Source organism: Anolis sagrei, chromosome 1 (genome assembly GCF_037176765.1).
Source record: "Anolis sagrei isolate rAnoSag1 chromosome 1, rAnoSag1.mat, whole genome shotgun sequence".
NCBI classification, from domain to species: domain Eukaryota; kingdom Metazoa; phylum Chordata; class Lepidosauria; order Squamata; family Dactyloidae; genus Anolis; species Anolis sagrei.
The window spans coordinates 9,698,655-9,719,718 of record NC_090021.1 but is presented as its reverse complement, the minus strand read 5'-3'; positions in this window follow the sequence as shown (position 1 = coordinate 9,719,718).

Sequence of the window (21,064 nt, the reverse complement as noted above, 5' to 3'; positions counted from 1 at the left end):
GTCCCAGAAGGATACCGTGATCGACGGTATCGAAGGCCGCTGAGAGGTCCAGCAGAACTAACAGGGAAACACTCCCCCTGTCCAGTTCCCGGTGAAGATCATCTACCAAGGCGACCAAGGCTGTCTCAGTTCCATGTCCCGGCCTAAAGCCAGACTGTGCAGGATCTAGATAATCAGTGTCTACCAGAAATCCCTGGAGTTGTGTTGCCACCACACGTTCCATGACTTTGCCCAAGTAGGAGAGATTGGAAACTGGCCGATAGTTGTCTAATTGAGTGGGGTCCAGTGATGGTTTCTTCAACAGCGGTTTTATGATAGCTTGTTTTAAGCTCGCTGGAAACTTAGGATGTATCTAAGCAGCAGGGTTTTAAAAGATAATGTAGGGAGACCAACCCAACAGGTAGTTAAAGTGCTTCTGAGGACAATTGCAGAAAATTAATCAGAGCAGGGCATTGTTTCCTTGTTCAGGGAAGGCACACTGGAACAGCCACGTTTTCAGGCTCCTCCTAAAGACTGCCAATGTGGGGGCTTGTCTGATATCCTTGAGGAGTGAGTTCTGGAGTCGGGGGGCCACCACAGAGAAAGCCCCCTCCCTCATCCCCACCAATTGCACCTGCGAAGGGGGCGGGAGCGAGAGCAGGGCCTCTCCAGATGATTGAAGAGATTGCGTGGGTTCGTAAACAGAAATGCGGTCATGCAGGTAGGCAGGTCCCAAACTGTTCAGGGCTTTGTAGGTAAGAACCTGCACCTTGAATTGGGACCGGAAAATGAATGGTAGCCAATGCAGTTCCTTCTGTCAGTTAGTTTTGTTAGTCTTATTATGTAGGTATACATTCTTGTTCATTTTATGTTCGTAGAGTAGTTCATACACACACATCAGGGTTTTCCAGAATCCAGCCACTTATATGCTTATCAAGTTTGCAAATGACACTAATTTTGGAATGAAAGCAAATACTCCAGAAAACAGGATTCAAATTCAAAATGACTTCAACAGATTAGGGAGCTGAGTCAGAACTAAGAAAATGGATTTCAACAAGGAGAAATGTAAGATATGTTATTGATATTACAGAAAAAATGAGATGCATGGATTCAGGACAGGCGACGCCTGTTCTGTGCCTTCCCGTATAGTTAGGCAGCCAAGACAGACCAGTGTCTTCAAAGAAGGCTGTCTCTCCCATTTGGATCTTTCAGTCACCTTATATACATGTCTTTTCGCTGTGTCATGGGCACACACCTCTCTTATCGGATCAACCATTCAAAAACATGTTTTTCTCATATTTTGCCACTTCAGTGTCTCTAACTGATAACCCTCTACAAACTACGTAAACACACACATTATTGTCGAAGGCTTTCATGGCTGGAATCACTAGGTTCTTGTAGGTTTCTTCGGGCTATAGAGCCATGTTCCAGAGGCATTTCTCCTGACGTTTCGCCTGCATCTATGGCAAGCATCCTCAGAGGTTGTGAGGTCTGTTGGAAGTAGGAAAAATGGGTTTATATATCTGTGGAATGGCTGGGGTGGGGCAAGGAGCTCTTCCCTGCTGCAGTTAGGTGTGAATGTTTAGCTGATCACCTTCATTAGCATTTGAAGGCCTGCCTGAGCCTGGGAAAATCTGTTGCTGGGAGGTGTTAATCTGTGCCTGGTTTTTTCCTCTCTGTTGTTTAGCTGTTATAATTTTAGAGTTTTTTAATACTGGTAGCCAGGCCTTCAAATGCTAATGAAGGTGATCAGCTAAACATTCACACCTAACTGCAGCAGGGAAGAGCTCCTTGCCCCACCCCAGCCATTCCACAGATATATAAACCCATTTTTCCTACTTCCAACAGACCTCACAACCTCTGAGGATGCTTGCCATAGATGCAGGCGAAACGTCAGGAGAAATGCCTCTGGAACATGGCTCTATAGCCCGAAAAAACCCACAAGAACACACATTATTGTTACAGGTAAGCATTTTGGGTGTTAACCCACCCTGGGTACTCCCTGGGCGTACTTGACAATAGAGCATCTTGTGTCTTCTAGATACATTATCTCCTCTTGGCTTTTGGTCTTCTGCAGGTCAAAGGAGAGGGACAAACCCCTCTTTAGGTTTGCATTTCAGCATTTTGAACACTTCTAAGTTCTGTTAACCCTTTCAGTAGAACACAACCATCTTCTGGGGAGGCCCTTCTCTCTGTCCCCAACTGCTCAGATCTGCTTGATAGCAACTGGCAAAGAGAGCCTGGTTGTTACCTTGGTGGCTGCTCCCAGACTTTGGAACTCTTCCCCAGAAAGGCCCAGATGGCCCCGGCTTTGCTCTCCTTCCAACGTCAGATAAAGGCATTTCTATTCCGCAAGGCTTTTACATGTTGATGGAGGTTGGACATTTCATGCTGCGTGGTGCTGTTCTTAATTTTTAAATGTTTTGCATACCTTTGTTAAAATATTTTTAAATATTTGAGTTCATAATTTTAATTGGTTAATGTTTCAACTTTCACAATGTTTGGGCTTCTTCATCTTACATTTGGATCTTGGAAGCTAAGCACAGTCACTCCTGGTTAGTACACTTGGGTTTTGCATTGTTTTTGGCTTGTATTATTTTCATATGTTAGGTTCTTGTGGGTTTTTTCGGGCTATAGGGCCATGTTCTAGAGGCATTTCTCCTGACGTTTCGCCTGCATCTATGGCAAGCATCCTCAGAGGTAGTGAGGTCTGTTGGAATTGGACAATGGGTTTATATATCTGTGGAATGGCTGGGGAGGGGGAAAGAGCTCTTCTCTGCTGGAGCTAGGTGTGAATGTTTCAACTGACCACCTTCATTAGCATTTGAAAACCTGGCTGAGCCTGGGAAAATCTTTTGTTGAGAGGTGTTAAGATGTGCCTGGTTGTTTCCTCTCTGCTGTTTTGTTGTTGTAATTTTAGAGTTTTTTAATACTGGTAGCCAGATTTTGTTCATTTTCATGGTCTCTTCCTTTCTGTTGAAATTGTCCACATGCTTGTGGATTTCAATGGCTAATGAAGGTGGTCAGTTGAAACATTCACACCTAGCTCCAGCAGAGAAGAGCTCTTTGCCCCACCCCAGCCATTCCACAGATATATAAACCCATTGTCCTAATTCCAACAGACCTCACTACCTCTGAGGGTGCTTGCCATAGATGCAGGCGAAATGTCAGGAGAAATGCCTCTAGAACATGGCCCTATAACCCAAAAAAACCCACAAGAACCTAGTGATTCCAGCCATGAAAGCCTTCGACAATACATTTTCATATGTTGTTAGCTGCCTTGAGTCCCATTTCTGGGAGAAAGGCAAGATATAAAGGAAGCTAACAATAGCTACAACCAGCAGAAAGGGAATGAGAAATCTCTGCCTTGAGTGCTCAGTCTACCCATCTGCATGCCCACCCACGCCTTCCCTCCTTTCCCCTAAAGAAGGACACAGGGGACGGTTTGGGCATTCATGTGCATTTATTGAGGAGGACCAGACATGATGCCCTCTTTCCAGCTGAGCAGTGGGGTCATGTTCTCTCAGCCCTTCTCAGCTGCTGGCCTTTGCCACCCCTCCCCTTCAGCCCTTGTGGTGGTAGTAGTAGTAGTAGTAGTAGTAGGAATTAACACAGCAGTATTTAGCGCAGTCAGAGGAAGATATGTGGTGTGTGGACCCACAGCCCTTGCTGTTACATGAGCCGTGCTGCATTTTACAGGTCAAGGCTTTGTTACCTGCAGAAAGGAGAGAAAAAATCCAATTGAAACAGAGCCGAAGTGTCTTACTGCATATCAACCCTGATGCCCTGGGACGTGTTCATTCCAACCTGAAGGCCAAGCTGCTGAATCTAGGGTCTTCCTTCTTTCAATACCATATTTGTATAGTATGAGATATCATGGAGTTGTGACCCAAAACCTGAACTCACAATTCATTGATGTTTCATATACACCTCCTACACCTAGCCGGAAGGTTATTTTATGCATAATATTTTTATTCATTTTATGCATGGAACACAGTTTGTAGACACTGAATCATCAGAAAGGAAAGGTATAACTATCTCAAAAAGGAAAGGTATCACTATCTCAAAAAGGAAAGGTATCATTTTCTCTGGTGAGAAAAACAGGGTAAAAATGAAGTAAGTAAGTTAAGTAAGTAAGTCAATCACTATCTCAGCCTATCCAAAGGAGCAGTTTTGCAGTACCATCAGCCCTTCACATTTGCCAGTCTGACTTTTGCAGATTTGATTATTCATAGATTGGATCAAAAATATTTTCCTTAGGAATCTTGAATAGCCTCTTCTTTTGTTGAAGGTTTTGAAGTAGGGCTTGGCTGACGAATTCTTAGGGTAGATTCAGTTGTGGTTTCCTGAATTAGTACCCATTGGACTAGATATCCTTCCAAGATTGTTCCAGTGTTAGAAGTCTTGGATTTTTATCATTATTACTTATTCTAAAAAAAGGGAATCACAGAAAAAATAGATGTCTGGAAACTTGGGTCTGGATCCTTGCCACCTTAGCAACACTTTGAAAATGCATTTAAGAGGCATAAACATGATTGGAAAAGGCAATCGAATGAGTGGAGTTGGAGAGAGTGGAGGAAACTTTATTGCCACCCAGAAACTAATTTTGAAACAGGCTCCCAAGGCAGCCCCCATCCTAGCCATTGACAATTCTGTCTTCTATAAATGATTTCATTTTCCAAAACTAGCTGGTGGCCATCACTTTTCCTTGATAGTGTATTGTTCTTCTTGTGATATAATTGCTTCCTCTTATTTGTCCTATATATTCAACTGTTCAGCTTGGTAGACTCTTCTGTTAGAAGGAGGATGAGAGCATTCATTCTCTCCTTTCTTCCTTCTATGCATGATGTTATACACCTGTAACATGTCATCCATGATCAAAATTTCTTCTAACCTAAAGAAAGTCATGGGCTTAATTTCCCTTAAAATCCTGTCTGATCTTGGAAGCTAAGCACAGTCACTCCTGGTTAGGTTGGTCCTGAAAGCTGGGAAATTTTTGCGTCTTCTTTATCTCTACAATGATCATTTTGAGGTTTGCCAGCAGAATTCAACATACAGCCACAAACATATTTACATTAAAGACTTATATACAGCCTAAAAGGAACATAAAGAGAGAGAAAAGGGGAAGAGATTGTATCTGATCGATTTCTGGTCAACTCTGACACTACTCATTCTTCTTAACCCACAAACATTCATTTCCTACCTTCAACATTCATGGCAGTGGCAATCAGCATCATGACAACGATGGCCAAGTAAAGAGCCCTCATGGTGGGATGATGGGTCAGATCTCCAAAGCTCTGGAAAACACCAAAGAAAGCAGACGAGCTGGAACTTGATGGTGTTGTGCTTGGGGACCTTGTGGGTTCTTTTATAGGGAGCTGGGCTAAAAGATACACAGTCCAAATACTTGGAAATTCTGCATGCATACGTCAGAAGGCAGCTGATGACGTAGAAGTAAATGCCTCACCTTTGCACCTCTTGCCCAAACAATGCATACCATTCGTGTTTTCATTGCCCATTGTTCTTGGCCTTCTCTTCTTCTTGTACACATGTTAGCTTTGCTCAGCTGATGGAGACAACATGGCTGTGGTTTTGTCCCCAGGAGCTGCCCAGATGCATGGGGCAAGTTTGTGAATGTGTGGCCAAGGAAGCCTAAATCCACATCCTTTTGGCCTTGATGGCTCATCAAGTTTAGACTCCCTAATGAGAGAACTTAATAGTTGGATAGAGGAGAAATGCATCAAAAGTATTCATCGGAAATTAAAAGAAAAGAATGAAATATTGGATTAGTTAGTTGGAGTTTTTTTTAGCAGAATCTACTGATGATGATGATAATATTATTATTATTATTATTAATAATAATAATAATAATAGAATCATAGAATCAAAGAGTTGGAAGAGACCTCATGGGCAATCCAGTCCAACCCCATTCTGCCAAGAAGCAGGAATATTTCATTCAAATCACCCCTGACAGATGGCCATCCAGCCTCTGTTTAAAAGCCTCCAAAGAAGGAGCCTCCACCACACTCTGGGGCAGAGAGTTCCACTGCTGAACGGCTCTCACAGTCAGGAAGTTCTTAGAATCATAGAATCTCAGAGTTGGAAGAGACCTCATGGGCCATCCAGTCCAACCCCCTGCCAAGAAGCAGGAACATCGCATTCAAATCACCCCTGACAGATGGCCATCCAGCCTCTGTTTAAAAGCTTCCAAAGAAGGAGCCTCCACCACACTCCGGGGCAAAGAGTTCCACTGCTGAACGGCTCTCACAGTCAGGAAGTTCTTCCTCGTGTTCAGATGGAATCTCCTCTCTTGTAGTTTGAAGCCATTGTTCCATTGCATCCTAGTCTCCAAGGAAGCAGAAAACAAGCTTGCTCCCTCCTCCCTGTGGCTTCCTCTCACATATTTATACATGGCTATCATATCTCCTCTCAGCCTTCTCTTCTTCAGGCTAAACATGCCCAGCTCCTTAAGCCGCTCCTCACAGGGCTTGTTCTCCAGACCTTTGATCATTTTAGTCGCCCTCCTCTGGACACCTTCCAGCTTCTCAATATCTCTCTTGAATTGTGGTGCCCAGAATGGGACACAATATTCCAGGTGTGGTCTAACCAAAGCGGAATAGAGGAGTAGCATGACTTCCCTAGATCTAGACACTATGCTCCTATTGATGCAGGCCAAAATCCCATTGGCTTTTTTTGCCACCACATCACCTTGTTGGCTCATGTTTAACTTGTTGTCCACGAGGACTCCAAGATCTTTTTCACACGTACTGCTCTCGAGCCAGACGTCCCCCATTTTGTATCTTTGCATTTTGTTTTTCCTGCCATAATAATAATATTTATACCTTGCCACCATCTCTCCCAACAGGGACTCGGGGCAGCTCACATAAGTTCAAGCCCAAAAAGGCATGGCCCGACTTACCGGGCCAAAGAAGTAGCGGAGCAGGGCGTCCCCCACTGCCATTCTTGCCTGGGGGGGGGGGTTGTCCTCCCAGAAGCCCCCTCTGATGGCGGGAAGGATTCCTGCCGGTGGGTCAATGGGCCAATGCCAACTGACCACGCCCACCGCAGGTGAGGCCGGAGCTGGCCTTTCCCTCCTTGTGGGCAGCCTTCATAAGCAGGGGCGGCTCAACCCATTACGCAAAGTAAGCATTCGCAGTATAGTTGATTAAGCCCAGGGGCGCTCTTGAGGCACTCTTGGGGGAAAATAGACCTTGACATATGCGAGTTGTAGTTACTGGGATGTATAGTTCACCTACAATCGAAGAGCATTCTGAACTCCACCAATGATGGAATCGAACCAAATATGGCACACAGAACTCCCATGACGAACAGAAAATATATATCAGTGATTGGTTGGGGTGGGGGGGGGCGCGCCAAAATACTGTTTGCTTACCGTTGAAAATTACCTAGGGCCGCCTCTGTTCATAAGGCTGCCCAAGGCTCCCCAGCAGGCACTCAGCCTGCAACAGCTGATCCATCCCACCCACCCTGCATGCAGTTTATGTTTTCATTGGCGATTAATTTTGTTGGTGCTTACCTTGTCATGGTTACCTGTTAACAGTTACTTGTTTGTTTTTGTTGCAATCCAGAGCAGGGAACGAGGCCCTAAGATAACTATCCACCACACTTGGCTGTGAAAAACAATCCTTTTTTATTGAAGAAAAATGGTTACAAAATAAAGGAAAAATGCAAGTCAAAAGCCACAGCAAAATCAGCAAACATGAATTTAAATGGACAAAGCAAAACCAAAAGCCTCACTGGGAAAATACTGGAACCTGTTAGCAATCCACTAACCGTACTTGATATCCTAGAAATCTTCCCAAACTATGGCCAGGGAACCGGGAGAACTGCCAAGGTCTTCATCAATTCTGAAACAATGCCTGAACTGAGACAATCAGCTCGGCGTATTGCAATTAAAACTCAAGAATTGGTTCCGTGAACCGCCCTTCTGTTTTGAAGCCAATGTTTTTAATTCTTGAATTCGGGAGGATCGACGCAAACTGAGTGATTTACTTCTGTCTTCCCAAATTTGGCCCCTTCTGTTGTCATTACAGTTAACAGGTGCAGAAGGGAGGGAAAGTTCAAGGTCTCCCTCTGAAACATTCTCATGAACACTGGTACTTTCATTTTCCAAATCTACAGAAGTTCCTTCCTCACTAATTTCAGGAACATTGGCATTTTCCAAACCTACAGCAGTTTCTTCCTCACTAATTTCAGGAGCATTGGCATCAAAAGGTACATTTCCACTAGCATCAGTAAATATACTTTCATTAGCATCAGGAGGAACAAACAGAGAATCAGGTTCAAGTTCAAACTCAGGCTGAACCCCAACAGTTTTATGCTCCTTGTCACAACTCCTTGTTGGCGTGGGGCATGGGCCCTGGATCTGGTTTGGTATCCCCCCCAGCGGTTAGGGGGGACGCCCGGTGGTCCCAGAGGTGCCGAGTTGCGTTCGCCCGGTATTGTGGCGGCGGCACCCTGGTGTGTGCGGGATCGGGCAGTATTGGGCTGCCCGATCATGATCCAGGACCCATGCTTGGTTGCCAACCCTTGTTCCTGTTATCAATAAATGAGTTGTGGCCATTGTTCATCCCACATCATCTGTGAGCGTACTCCTTGGGTTGGCTGTGGGAGGTGTATCGCACTTGCACACGCAACAACAAATTGCAATAAAATAAAATACAATAAAATAAAAACTGAAATGCAAACAACAACACAGTAAAATACAAAACATATGAATACAGTAAGCAATATACACCAAACATAAGAAAGCAATAAACAAACATACTGACAGTGAGCGGGCCACATGTACAATAAAATGATTTAAAAACTCAGGGTGTGATAATAGGAGCAGATTATTTGCAAGAGAGAACTCATAGAGAAACAGGGAAGTAAACATACCTTCGTACAAGGTGGTGGTGGTGGTGGTGGGGGGGGGGTACTCCTAGGACAAAAAACGTTGAGGGGAGCAATAGCTTAAGATTGTGTGGCTACTCTCCAAAAGTGCAGCAGCAGAGCCAGGTCTTGAGATTCTTTTTAAAGGTTTCTAAAGTAGGGGCTTTCCTAATCTCTCCGGGCAATGAGTTCTAGAGTCAGGGAGGCAAAGAAGAGAAGGCTCTCTCCCTTGTACCCACAAGACAAGCCTGAGAAACTGGCAGGGGCAAAAGGAGGGCCTCCCCTGAAGATTGAAGAGCTCGGGCTGGTTCATGGAGAACGATACAGTCATGAAGGTAGGCGGGTCCCAAACCGTTCAGGACTTTATAGGTAAGAACCTGTACCTTGAATTGGGACCAGAAGATAAACGGCAGCCGATGAAGCTCCTTAAAAGGGGGGGGGGGGGGGTTGAGTGGTCCCTGTAAGTCGCCTCAGTTATTAATTGGACGAGTTGTAATTTCTGGGCCGCCTTCAAGGGTAGCCCCATGTAGAGTGCATTGCAGTAGTCCAGTCTAGAGGTAACTAAGGCATGGACCACCATGGACCACCCACAGCCAACCCAAGGAGTACGCTCACACATGATGTGGGATGAACAATGGCCACAACTCATTTATTGATAACAGGAACCATACCTCGTCAAGTCAAATCAGACTTGACGAGGTATGGTCGCAGTTGGCGCATAAGTTTTAATTGTGCGAAGGCTCTCCCGGCCACTGCCAACACCTGTGCATCAAGCATCGGGAGGAGGACCCCCAAACTGCAGACCTGTGACTTCAGGGGGAGTGCAACCCCATCCAGCACAGGTTGCCACCCAATATCCCAGTCAGACGGGCGACTGACCTGGAGGACCTCTGTCTTGTCAGGATTGATTCACATGTGAAGTATGATCCTCCTTTGTTATCGACTTGGGTCACTTAAGTATCAGGGATGCTTCAGTTGTTGGATTGTATATTAGTACATCTAGATGTCTCAGAGATACTTCCAATGCTAGAAGCCTTTGGTTTTTATGATTATTATATATTTTAATGAGGGAACCACAGAAGAAGATCTCTGGAAGCTTGGCACAGTACCTCTACAACCTTATTAACACCATGAAAACGCATTAAAGCGTCATGAACATAAACATGATTGGAAAATGTATTCGACTGAGTGGAGTCGGAGATGAGTGGAGTGGTTTGATCTTTATGGCCACCCACTAACTAATTTTGAAAGAGCAAGGGTTCTTCAGACTCTCAAGGCAGTCCTCATCCCTTGCCTAGCCATACATAGCATTGTCCTGAATCATGTCAAAAGTATTCACTGGATATGAAAAGAAAAGAAGGAGACATTTGATTAGGGAATGGAAGCATCATCAGTACGCAGCCGCAACAGTATGTTGGAGGAAGAACATTTCCTATGCTCATTCCTCCTTCACTATAGCCCTAACACCAGCAGACATGGAGGGCTGACAGCATTCCTGGGAGAAATCTAACTTCTCAAGTACACAGTGGATGATGGATAACAGCCAATCAGTCCTTAGCAGTGAAGGAGAAGTGGGCTTAGGGAATGCCCTTCCTCCTGCTCATCAGGGCTGCTGCAGCCACGTGTGATGGGAGTGCCAGAACCTTTGCAGCCCCACCTGTGAGATACTGTTTCGGCATAGAGTAACAAAAGCCAAAGAAGGGAACGTGAGGCAATTTTCAGCATCAGAAAATAAGAAGGTGAGGGTCAAAAGACCTAAGCTTCTCCTGGAATATAGATGGGAAATCAGATATAGACTGATATTTATAAGGTTGGATATCCCCCCCCCCCCGTGCCGTCCGCACTACCTCTCTTTAGACTGCGTCGGGTGATCTTGTGGGTTGAGTTAGATTTTAATAACTACTTGCATTGGTTTATAGCTTAGATTTTAAAATTTGTTGAAGTTTGAAGTGTATAACCCCTTGGGTTTGATGTGAATGTACGGGAATGGGTCCCCATGTTGCGATCTGGTCATTGACCATAATAAACTTTACTTACTAAGAAGACAAGTAGAATTTGATAGCGAATGGTCTAGAAAGGAGAAATGGGTGGTCAATCAAGTCAACTTATTTGCAGTTTGAGGGCGAGAGAACTCTGCAGAATTCTGTGGTTATCTGAGGCTGTATCTACATCTATATATATAAAATGGTAAAGGGCGTTCAACGGGACAGCAAAACGCGAAAACCCCCTGATGAAAAAAAGCAAAGGAAGAAGAGAAAGGGAGGGAAGAAAAGAAAGAAAAGGAAGTCTGCAAGTCAAGAGCGAAGGAAGGAAGGAAAGAGATAGAGAAGGAAGAAAGGAGATAAAGAGGAAGGAAAAGAAAAAGGGAGAAGGAAGGAAAGAGGTAGAGAAGCAAGGAGGAGAGAAGGGAAGAAAAAAGGGAAGGGAGGAAAGACGGAGCAAAGGAAGAAGGGAAAGAAGGAGAGAAAGAGGGAGGGAAGGAAAGAAATAAAGAGAAGGAAGGATGGGAGCAAAAAGCTAAGGAAGGAAGTAAACAGGTAGAGAAGGAAGAAAGGAAAGAAGAAAAGGAAATGAAGGAAAGACTGAAAGAAGGACAGAAAGAGGGAGAGAAGGTTGGCCACAGCAAAGCATGGCGGGTAAAGCTATTTACCATATAATCCAGGTTCTGAATGCAAGTTATCTGCTTATCTGCTTTGAATGGAATGATATGAGGCTACACTGCCAGGATCCAAAATCTAGTGAACTCAGGCCACATCATTTATGAGTTCCACTTTTGAAGATGGAGACTGAGTATCAGTAGAAAAACCTGAAACTAACTAATCCAGTATTTAATTCCTTTCTTTTAATTTCCAATGAATACTTTTGATGCATTTCTCCTCTATCCAGGTCTTTAGTTCTCTCATTAGGTGGTCTGAACTTGATGAGCCTTCAAGGCCAAAAAGGATGGATTTAGGCTTCCTTGACCACACATTTGCAAACTTGCCCTATGCATCTAGGCAGCTCCTGGGGACAAAACACAGTCATGTTGCTTCCATCAGCTGAGCAAAGCTAACATGTGTACAAGAAGAAGAGAAGGCCAAGAACAATGGGTAATGAAAACACGAATGGTATGCATTGTTTGGGCAAGAGGAGCAAAGGTGAAGCATTTACTTCTACGTCATCAGCTGCCTTCTGACGTATGCATGTGGATTTTTCCAAGTATCCGGACTGTGTATCTTTTAGCCCAGCTGCCTATAAAAGAACCCACAAGGTCCCCAAGCACAACACCATCAAGTTCCAGCTCGTCTGCTTTCTTTGGTGTTTTCCAGAGCTTTGGAGATCTGACCCGTCATCCCACCATGAGGGCTCTTTACTTGGCCATGGTTGTCATGATGCTGATTGCCACTGCCATGAATGTTGAAGGTAGGAAATGAATGTTTTTGGGTTAAGAAGAATGAGTAGTGTCTGAGTTGACCAGGAAATTGAGCAGATACAATCTCTTCCCCTTTTCTCTCTCTTTATGTTCCCTTTAGGCTGTATATAAGTCTTTAATGTAAATGTGTTCAAGGCTGTATGCTGAGTTCTGCTCAGCAGACCTCAAAATCTCCATTATAGGGAAAAAGAAGATTAAAAAAATTCCCTGCTTTCAGGAGCAACCTATTCAAGGAAAGATGAGAACGAATCCTCTTGGTATTCTCAGCTATAGGGAATCCCCTTGAAACAAAGGATTATTTAACAAGTGTTTAAACTTCATTCAGCAATTGATTCAATGGGTCTACTACAGTTGAGATCACCATGTGGACTCAGGTCATTGGATTCCCTGGAATCCCAGGTCTCGGCGGTGGTTGGGACAGCTTTTGCACAATTAAAACTTGTGTGCCAGCTGCGCCCGTACCTTAGGAAGTCAGATCTGGCCACGGTGGTCCACGCTCTTGTTACATCCCGATTAGATTACTGCAATGCACTCAATGGGGTTGCCTTTGAAGACTGTTCGGAAACTCCAACTAGTCCAGCGGGAGGCAGCCAGAGTACTTACAGGAGCGTCATACAGGAAGCATACCACCCCCCTGTTGTGTCAGTTCCACTGGCTGCTGATCCAATTCCGAGCACAATTCAAAGTGCTGGTTTTGACCTACAAAACCCTATACGGTTCCAGCCCAATGTATCTGTCTGAACGGATCTCTCTCCCTCGGAGTCTAAGATCTTCTGGGAGGCCCTGCTCTCGACCCTGCCTCTATCACAAATGAGATTGGCGGGGACGAGGAGCAGGGCCTTCTCGGTGGTGGCCCCTCACCTGTGGAATTCACTCCCCGGGGAAATTAGATCAGTGACATCCCTCCTTTCCTTTAGGAAATACTTGAAAACATGGATTTGGGACAATCTGGCAGATAAAGAAAGGACATGACGATGGACAGGAATTGACTAAGTGGAATGGAATTATGGAACTCTGAAAGACGAACGCTGAGCATGAGATTAGTTTTATTGATTGTGTTATATACCGACAGTTTTAACTGTGATAATTGTTTTAACTGCTATTTTGTACGTATGTGTATTTTGTGTAGGCATCGAATTGTGCCTTTTTGTAAGCCGCCCTGAGTCCCCCCTCGGGGGTTGAGAAGGGTGGGATAGAAGTACTCGAAATAAATATAAATAAATAAATTCATTGTACCTATGTGCCTTTAACTTTCCAGTTGACTTGTGATGACTCAGGGTCCTTCCACACAGCCATATAACCCAGAAAATCAAGGCAAATCATCCACAATATCTGCTTTGAACTGGATTTTTGCAGAACACACTGTTAGATAATCCAGTTCAATGTGGATTTTATACAGCTGTGTGGAAGGTGCCTCCATAAATTACATAGGATTATAGTTAGCAAGGAATCCTCTGAGACTGCTCTGCCAATTCCCCTCCTCTGAAATAAAGCCTAGAGTACCTGGTATTCATTGATGGTTTCTATTACAAGTCCTAACCAGGAGTGACTGCGCATAGAGGGCTTTTTAGGGTATTTACGCCCAGGACTTTATTTAGGTAAGATACTCCCTGACCAAACTCTGCATCCAATGAGCTCAAAAGCACATTATTTTATGGTTTGTGCCATTCAATCCTCCCTCATCCCCGGATCCCCTCCCTGATATTTTACATTGTCCTTTCTCTCAGTGTTTTAAAATTTTATCTTTGAATTTGGCCCTGCCCAGTGTGATCATTTGTGTTTTAATGTTTGAGTTTATATTGCTGTGTCGCTTATTTATGTTGCTTTTGCATCTTATGTTATTTTATTTTCTGATTTCCTGTTGTGTTTTTGTGTTATATTGTGTTTACTATATGGATGAGCGTGGGCTCATGTAAGCCGCCCCGAGTCCCCTTGGGGAAATGGAGGCGGGATATAAATAAAGTTGTATTACGATTGTTATTCTAGGTTAGAAGAAATCTTGATCACGGGGAGATGAAAGGACAGAGTGAACAAACACGTCCCAAGGCATCAGGGTTTATATGCAGTAAGACGCTTTGGCTTTGTTTCAATTGGATTTTCTCTCTCCTTTCTGCAGGAAACAAAGCCACGAAATGTTCAGATTACTACTACGGCTATTGTGGCAAGAAGGGCTGTGGGAAGGATGAATACGTGGTCTATAACACCGAGTGCCATAGCCACTGCTGTGCTAAATACTCCTACTACAAGGGCTGAAGGGGAGGGGTGGCAAAGGCCAGCAGCTGAGAAGGGCTGAGAGAACAAGAGCCCACTGCTCAGCTGTGAAGAAGGCATCATGTCTGGTCCTCCTCAATAAATGCACATGAATGCCCAAACCGTCCCCCGTGTCCTTCTGTCCTTCCTTTCAGGTGCATGGGAGAGAGGGGAAGACTGAGGGCTCAAGGCAGAGATGTCTTGTTCCCCTTCTGCTGGTGTGAGGGGATTGTTGCTGTTGTGAGCTTCCTTTCTATCTTGCCATTTCCCCAATAATGGGACTCAAGGCAGCTATCCAAATAAAACAAGTCAATACAAACCTCAATGAACGATTTTAAATACCCAAACATTTTAATAATTGAAACATAACTAATATAACAATGAAAAACCTATACAATTTATAATACTGAACAATCTATACAACACATTTTAGAAATTAAGAATGGCACCAGCAGCATGAAAAGCCTAAAATACATCAGGATGGCAGGATAGAATAGTTTTTATCTGATGGTGGAATGGAAAGCAAAGCCGGGACCATCAGGGCCTCTCTGGGGAAGGAATTCCAAAGTCAGGGAGCAGCCACCAAGAAGGCTCTCTTTGCCCGGTTGCTATCAAACAGGTCTGAGAAGTTGGGAGACAGAGGGAAGGGCCTCCCCAGAAGATTGTTGAGTTCCATTTGACTTACAGAGGGAGGCACAGAGCCAGGCATCACGATCCTGGATCTGTGTGTTTCACTATTTTTCACAGCAAATATGTAAAAGCCTACATTTCTCCTTCTTGAAATCCGATCTGTTAGTTCTGACCCAGCTCTCTATTTTGTTGAGGTTGTTTGTAATTTTGATCTTGTTTCCTGGAGTGTTTGCTTTCCTTTCCAACATAGTGTCATTTGCAAACTTGATGAGCATATTTGTGGCAGGATTCTGGTAGGATTATGACATGGGCCCCCAACTCACCAGGACTACATTATCAGTGGTGCAAGTGGAGCAAAGGCTCTAGGGCCCTCATCTGTGGCTGGTGTCCATAGGATACCAAGACTGGCAACAGATACAAACACTCACCAAGGATGGGTAATGCATAACTTGAGGGCTCCATGCAGAATTTGGTTTATTTCTGTGGCTCTCAGTGTGGTGGTTAATAAGGACTGCAGTTATAGATGATCCGTGCCTGGTGGGCATATGCTACATTAGATAGGCCAGGACAGAGAAATCAACTCACCAAAATAATCCACAGAGGTTTACTCACTTTGGCGAAAGAGATGCAAGTACAGCAATTTGCATCAAAGGCAAAAGCATAAACAAACAGATAAATGCAAGACATCTAATACTGTTCTGACAGCTATTCAGACTTGTCATCTCCTCCCCTGATTGGCCAGAAAAGAGGCTGACTAGGATCCATGCCAGGATTGGCTGGGAGGAAAAATGGCAGCCAGGAATTGGCCAAAGTTAAGGACCAATCAGCTGCAGACATACCCCATGGGAGTTCATAGTCTGGGGTGATGGGCTTCCGTTGAGCTCAAATGCCCAGTTCCATGCCAAGCAAAGGTAGGGGCTTCGGAAAACAAAGGTGCAGATCTCCTGGAACAAAAAGTGATGATCTTAGACAGTGAACGGCTTGACTGTCAATAAGGAGGTTTAACACATGCCTAAATTCTAGGACTCTGTTTCTGCGGGTAGCAATTTCTGTACTGTATTTTATACCTCTTTGCTATGTAAATGCCAATAAAGGCTTATTGGATTAAATTTCTAAACACGCTTCTAGAAGATGGCCAAATAGCCCAGAAAATACACAGCAACCCAATGAGCTTGAGGATTATTTTAGAGTGAGAAATGGCCCCTCCAGTCCAATCCAAAATAAGCGCTTTGACCTGATGAGTCGGAAAAACTAGCCATTTTCTTCCTCTCTCCATTCTCTCTTCTCATACCAGACTGCTGCCAGCTAAAACACCATTTGATTCTCACCTATATCAATAGGAATATTACGTCTCAGTCAAAGGAAGTCATAGTCCCCTCTATTCTGCTTTGGTCAGACCTCCGCTGGAATAATCCTGAGTGTAGTTCTCGGCACCACAACTGAAGAAGGATATGGCCTAGTTGGAATGTAATGACCAAGACAACCAGTTCTCAGTGAGAGTCCATCTTCTTGTCATGCCTTCAGTGAGAATGCCATTTCAAAACTCCCTGATTTCATTCGGAAATTACACTATCAACAGCCCTATGCACAACAATTCAAAATTATACACACACACACACACACACACACACACACACACTTTACTGTGCTGTTTGTGTGTGTGTGTATTAAACATAAGTACTCTACACAACAGAACGTACTAGGGCACACACCTACACAATAAGAACGAAACGTATACCAACAGTTGCAGAGACATATGCCCTTCAAACTCAAGAAGAGAGTCACCTACACTTCTTAAGGTACTGCTCTCACCCTGAGATTCTTCCCTCCTCACCCAGAACCAGAAAAGAGCCAGGAAGAAGTCTCCTTAGAGGAGGAGGTCTCCTTTGGGAAGGAAGGGAAAGAGGGGGCAACAGATAGCTGCAGACAAGTTGCTATGGTTCGGGGCTTTCCCCTTTGGTGCACAGTATGGATGGTTTTGTGTCTTTTGTGTGTGCTTCTGCTTCTCCCGAGTGCACCTTGTGAAGCAAAGAGCAACTTTTTAAAAGGCTGCCGTGTTTTGCTAATTGCAGAAACCTGGCTTCACACTGTGGGATCATGCCAAAGCATACTCTCATAGTCCTCATTTACACTTCCATATAATGCAGTTTGAAATTGCATAATATGGTCAATGTTGACTCTTATAATGCAGTTTAACTCTACTAAATATAGATGAAGCCTTAGCCTCAGAAGAATACAATGGCTACTTCTAACTCAATAACTCAAGCACCAGGATTGTGGCGCAGCTGGCTGAGTGTCAGCTGCATTAAGATCACTCTGACCAAAAGGTCATGAGTTTGAAACCAGCCCGGGTTGGAGTGGGTTTCCAACCAATTGTGTGTAGCCTGTTGTCGACCTTTGCAACCCGAAAGACAGTTGCATCTGTCAAGTAGGAAAATAAGGTACCACCTTAAAGTGTGGGGAGGCTAAATTAACTGATTTATGAGGCCATAAAGAAGACTCCAGCAAAGCATTCCAGTGAGGAAGCATGCGGGGAATGCGGAAGTGCTGTTGCATCCCAGATCAGGAAACGAGACCATAAGATTAAATCCACCACACTGGACTGTGGGAAAAAACAATCCTTTTTATTGATGAAAAATGGTTACAAAAGAAAGGTAAATGCAAAGTCAAAAAGCCACAGTAGAAACACAGCAGTCAGGAAAATCTGTGAACGAGAGCAAAATTCCAAAAACAACAATACAAAAACCAGGAACCTGTTAGCATATCACTAACCGTACTTGAAAACTAGAAGCCTCTGGGAATGCAGGCCATGGAACACAGGAAATCTGCCAAGGTGATGCCTCAGTCTAAAACGATGCTTGATCTAACGAGATGCCCAGGGAGAGGCCTTAAACTAAAGAAACTGTTTCTTGACACGCCTCCAGACTTTGAAGCCTGAGCCTCCCTTTCCCGTAATCTACTTGACCTTCGTAGAAACTGCAATTCACTCCTGTTTTTCCAAATCTGTTCTCTTCGATCCTCATTAAAAAAAACCCCAGGTGTGAGTTCCTCTGGAGAGCTATCACTACTTGGTTCTAAAACATTCTCATCAGGATGTTTAGTTTCACTTTCCCCGCCACTTAGAATCAACGGTTTCAAAACCATCAGGGAAAGATACATATTCAGTAGCATCAGGAAATACAATCAGAGAATCAGGTTCACACAGAGATTGAGGCTCAGGTTCACACGGAGGCTGAACCCCAACAAGTGCTTCATCAGCGTCACAGATGGACGATGAAAGTGACAGCTCCCCTCGTGGCCAGAAAAAGTTAAATAGCCTCTGTGTATGTCTGTATATGTTTCTATGTCAAAATTGGCATTGAATGTTTGCCATATATGTGTACACTGTAATCCGCCCTGAGTCCCCTGCGGGGTGAGAAAGGCGGAATATAAAAGCTGTAAATAATAAGTAAATAAATAAATAAGTCTCAAGAGAATTCGGAGCCCTTTCAATGTCAGGAAAGTACTACAAATGCCACCATCCATTGTCCACCCTCCCCCAAACCTCACCAGGATGTAAAAGGGGTCATGGGGTTTATGTGTGCCAAGTTTGGTCTTGTTCCGTCATTGGATGAGGGTTGCAGCGGTCTCGGAAAGCGAGTGAAGGGACTTCAAGTCCCATCATCCATGGTCTGCCCTCCTCCAAACCACAGTAGGATGTAGAGTGGGTCATGGGGGCTCGGTGTGCCAAGTTTGGTCTTTATTGGTCTTTGTTGGGGGCCACAGTGGCCCTGGGCACCAAACTGTTTGAAAGTACTACAAATCCCATAATCCGTGGTCCACCTTCCCCAATCCGTACCAGGACATACAGGGGTTCATGGGGATTATGTGTGCCAAGTTTGGTCCAGTTGCATCATCTGTGTTGATCACAGTGGCCTGTTAAAGTGGCAGCCAGTCAGAAAGCTGCCACATACACTTCCGTCCTTCCTCCCTTCCTCCCTTCTGCCCTTCCGCCCTCCACATACATACATACAAACATTCACTTTTATTAGATAGATAGATAGATAGAGATAGATAGATATAGATATAGATTGTGATAATTTTGTGCTTAAGTTGTTTTGTGAATTTTATATTATGCTATTTACTTTGTAAATTTTGGTGATGTTACTTGGAAACCACCCTGAGTCCCCCTCGGGGAGATAGAGTGGTATATAAATAAATTATTATTGTTGTTGTTGTTGTTGTTGTTGTTGTTGTTGTTATTTATAACACTGTATTACCATTGAACAAGGGAGCCCCCGGTGGCACAGTGGGTTAAAGCCTTGTGCTGGCAGGACTGAAGACCGACAGGTCGCAGGTTCGAATCCCGGGAGAGGCGGAGGAGCTCCCTCTATCGGCTCCAGCTCCTCATGCGGGGACATGAGAGAAGCCTCCCACAAGGATGATAAAACATCAGAAATCATCCAGGCGTCCCCTGGGCAACGTCCTTGCAGACGGCCAATTCTCTCACAGCAGGAGCGGTTGCTCCTGACACAACCAAAGAAAAAAAACAAAAACCATTGAACAGATGGCATAGAAGGATAAAACAAGAAAAAGATAGCTTGGGATAATGACTATATTGAACTCTATGGTTTCACAATGATGTGGTATTAGGGGTTGTGCAATAGTATTTTATGTCTTTGATATTGACTGTAAACTGCTCCAAGTCGCCTGTGGGCTGAGGGGGTGGCATATAAATGTAGTAATAAATAAATAAATAAATAAATAAATAATGATTAGAATGTGGAAGGATGGGTGTTTTGTTTTGTAATTCTGCATTTATGATGCGTATAGGAGGTGGCATTTAATTTCGTTATACGCTGTACAAGGACAATAAGGATATTCCATTACATTCTATAAGAGGCACTCTTCAGTGGACTCTTCAGTGACTGAAATTGTTAATGCTCAAGTTCTGGACTGCAAAGACCACACTTCTGCTCTTATAGTCCCTCTGTGTTTGATTTGGGCAGGCATGGTTTCTCCAATGACTGTTATCCTAAACCACAGATGGGTTCTCCAGTGCATCTTCCACCATGATAACTAACTACTGATAACTAAAAACACAGGATCTGGAACTCTTGTCAAGATTACCATGAGACAGGGATGTTGGGCATATAGGAAGCATACTCTCCAAAATTTCACAGATAATAACTGGGACAATTATAAGCAGTAACTTTAGAATATGATCAAGGTGGCAGAATTTAATATTGAAGAGGAATATATTAGGAAAAGCTGCAACAGTTTGCTTGTGTCTTTGTCAACTGGAAAGGTCTAAGCTCTAGTTCCTCTTCTGTTCTCACCTTCTGAATTGACTGAGTGTAGACTAGTTTACATGTTATAGCTTTCAGAAATAGAAGTAAGTTAATAATGGAGGGATACATTGGGAAGAGAAGGGAGGAACTGAGACATCTAGAAAGCAACTGAAATATTTGGATTACAATATATTAATTGGGACTATCTAAGCCAGTTTGGGAAAGTTGGAGGCCATAGATGGAGGGCAAAGATCTGGATGGGCTGAGAGGGGTCACAGCCATGTCTGTTTTTAGGTGCTACCTGTTCCAAAATACACATCCATTAGGACTTAATGGCTCGCCAACATTAGATAGGCCACGAGAGAACTAGGAGATATTGACTGTAAACCACTCCAAGTCACCTGTGGGCTGAGGGGGTGGCATATAAATGTAGTAAATAATAAATAAATAAATAAATAAATAAATAATGATTAGAATGTGGAAGGATGGGTGTTTTGTTTTGTAATTCTGCATTTATGATGCGTATTGGGGGTGGCATTTAATTTCGTTATACGATGTACAAGGACAATAAGGATATTCCATTACATTCTATAAGAGGCACCAAACAGTGCCAGAGGTGTCCGGCAGC